Here is a 3,084-nt window from a genome sequence, read left to right on the forward strand (position 1 = left end):
TTTTCAGGCTGAAAAAGTCCCTTGGGTCGACACTGTCAATACCTTTTAGAATTTTGAATGCTTGAATTAGGTCGCCACGTAGTCTTCTTTGTTCAAGACTGAACAGATTCAATTCTTTTAGCCTGTCTGCATATGACATGCCTTTTAAGCCCGGAATAATTCTGGTCGCTCTTCTTACAATACAAGTCATGTAACAGATTAGTGTGATGAGCTGTCTGAACACCAGCCTGACGTGCAGCTCTACCATGTTTACATTAATCAAACGTCAAAATAAAAAATGTATAACCACGGTTAAGTGCTTGTCCAAGAGTAAAATATCAAACTGTTTAGCTTCCTTACTATGTGGTTATAAGCAGGCATTTTAACAGATGCACTCCGATTGCTAAAGTCAGGAACCAACTCCACCTCACAGACGTGAGCCCGCCATTACAGTTTTCGAAAGACTTTATTGACAACTAATGGTAGGTAACAACACACCAAGCCGAGACAGTATTCTCTGCACACACAACACATTGCTTTCCTGCTTCGCGTACCGATAGCGATTTGCTTAAACAATCTACTAAATTTAAAAATGTATGATATCGATAAACGACAAAGCAACATAGGCAGCGCGATTAGGAGGCAGCACATATTAAAAAGGTGTTTTTGTTGGACGGATTTATTGAAACCGCATGTTGCTGAAGGTCATCCAGTTCTATTTTTTTAGAAGTAGTAAGAGATGTCTAAATAAAGATTTAAAAATATAAATTGTATACTGCTATTCGAAACACTGGTATGACCAGCAGAAGGGCTGCACAGGATAACACACGTGACAAATAATCTTAAACACAGTTGATTCCATCTAGAACCACTAATCTCTTATTCCAACCAGTATCTACAGTCTCCTCAGAGCCTGTCAAAAATTGCTAGCTCTGACTATATTTCAAGTTGTTACAAGCAGGGTATTGGGTCAAGTTTTCAACCGGCAATAATCGCTCCTCAGATTTATCTCATGGGTTATGATACTGCCACTGCACAAAGATAACATACACCCTGAAAGCCGGGCTTCCCCTTTGAGTGACACTAGAGTCCTTGATACGGTATCATTTATTAGTGCAGACATAAGAACATAAGAACATAAGAAAGTTTGCAAACGAGAGGAGGCCATTCGGCCCATCTTGCTCGTTTGGTTGTTTGTAGCTTATTGATCCCAAAATCTCATCAAGCAGCTTCTTGAAGGATCCCAGGGTGTCAGCTTCAACAACATTACTGGGGAGTTGATTCCAGACAAACACATTGCATTTCAAAATAAATATGCATTGATATAAAATATTGCTTATGCTAGCCCAAATACACAAAACAAACAACACATAACAGAGACCAGTGAGTTTGAAATGCACTGCCGCTTACATAAAGGCTTGCTGGGATTGCAATATGCTAATATCGCCCCATCCAATGATCGCTTGTGTGCGCAGCTTTAAGGTTCTGACTCCTGGTGTCAGGATGTTGCAGCACCTGCGTGATTAAGTGCTAAATAATTAGCATTTATTTTTAACAAAATACTTAGCAATGTGGGACAGGCCATATTCAAAGCATGCAAACAATGGAGTGCCCTCTAATGTCCATTCTGAAATAGCATGAAAGGAAAAACAATGCGAATATATGGGCTGGTTGAATATTTTACAGCAAGCTATTTGGAGGTTTTTGATGCAAGTGGAAACACAAAAGAATCTCATCCTACTCTTGGTGAATCCAATGTAACATTTTTAAATCTGGTAATCCTGAGCTAGTTCTCTGTCTCGACACTGAAACATTATGACATATTCTGTAATTATTTTGACTGAAGAAAACTATACATCAATATAATATAAGAATATAAAGTGGTCCCATTTTATTTTATATATTTTTTTGTATGCTAATAGCGAGTACATTTTTTTTCCCTACGAGAAATCACAGGAAGTGTAACATACGTATCATAATGATACTAGTGACAATACAGCCAGGTTGCTAGGCAACAAAACAACATGCAGAGGCAGAGTTACCATAGCACCAGAGTGACACAAAATTAACTTATTTTTTTCCCTTCAGTTCATCGAAGCTGTAACAATTCCAAAGCAGTTCAAATAACTATATAAAATATAGTAAAGTGGAGAATTGTTTCGTTTCCTTACTGTGTGGTCTCTTCTAATTCTGTAAGAGAACATGCAAGTGCACTTATTTTTCTTAGTAAGACACGATTAAATTAAAAAAACAAAACTTAACTTTGAAGCATACATTTAATATTAGTTGAACCACCTATCTGTCCAGCACGATGGACTAACAAACCTAAAAAGACAAATACCCACCAATAACAACCTACTTTAACCACTATATACAGTCTCCTCTACTTTGAATGTGTCATTGTTCAGTTTAACATGAGAAATGTTTCATGCGTGTGGCCGGTTAGCTCAGTTGGTTAGAGCGTGGTGCTAATAACGCCAAGGTCGCGGGTTCGATCCCCGTACGGGCCATGACTTTTCTTCTTTAAATAAACCACACCCGCAGTAATGCTGTAGATGGCAGTATAGGCTAAATAATGAACTGTGAAACTCTCTCAGATTTGTACGAGGCAATCACACGTGGGAAAATGTAAGTAGTTGTAAATGTAAATGGTTTTCAAACGGGGGTACTCGAGCGCTCCTCAGGGGGTACATGAGAAATGTTCTGTAATGGACAGCGCATTTGTATTTATTTATTTGTTTACCACAATGTAGTACTTTGCGACTTAGCAATTACATTAGCAATGTTAAATCTCCTTTCAAATAAAACCACAGCCGTACTGGTGCGCGTCTCCTTTGTTGGGCGAGGTTAACTATAAACACCCAAGCGGCTGCTGACAGTGAGGAGCGCTGAGCGCACACAGGGCTCAATTACACAGTCAAACAGCAGCGCGGTGGACTGCAGTCTGTAGACTAAAAAGAAAAATAATAATCATTGCATGATGTTGCTTCTTTTAAAAATGTGTAGTATTTACTAGGTACGTTTCCATTCTGCAGTTTAAATGTTATATGTTTGTAGTTTAGTTTAATGAGTTCAGTGTTTAGTTTCTTTACCCATGTTTATGTT

At 38.4% G+C, this 3,084-nt stretch overlaps 2 non-coding genes across 2 annotated transcripts; one reads left to right on the forward strand and one right to left on the reverse strand.

The window, feature by feature from the left end:
- Positions 1-880: 880 nt before the first annotated feature.
- Positions 881-1,022, reverse strand: LOC121311276. Its single transcript, XR_005949181.1, has one exon. It is a non-coding gene; the product is annotated as a U4 spliceosomal RNA (small nuclear RNA).
- Positions 1,023-2,415: 1,393 nt separating this feature from the next.
- Positions 2,416-2,489, forward strand: trnai-aau. The gene has a single exon. It is a non-coding gene; the product is annotated as a tRNA-Ile (tRNA).
- Positions 2,490-3,084: the final 595 nt, after the last annotated feature.

This window comes from Polyodon spathula, unplaced genomic scaffold, assembly GCF_017654505.1.
Source record: "Polyodon spathula isolate WHYD16114869_AA unplaced genomic scaffold, ASM1765450v1 scaffolds_3089, whole genome shotgun sequence".
Classification (NCBI taxonomy): Eukaryota; Metazoa; Chordata; class Actinopteri; order Acipenseriformes; family Polyodontidae; genus Polyodon; species Polyodon spathula.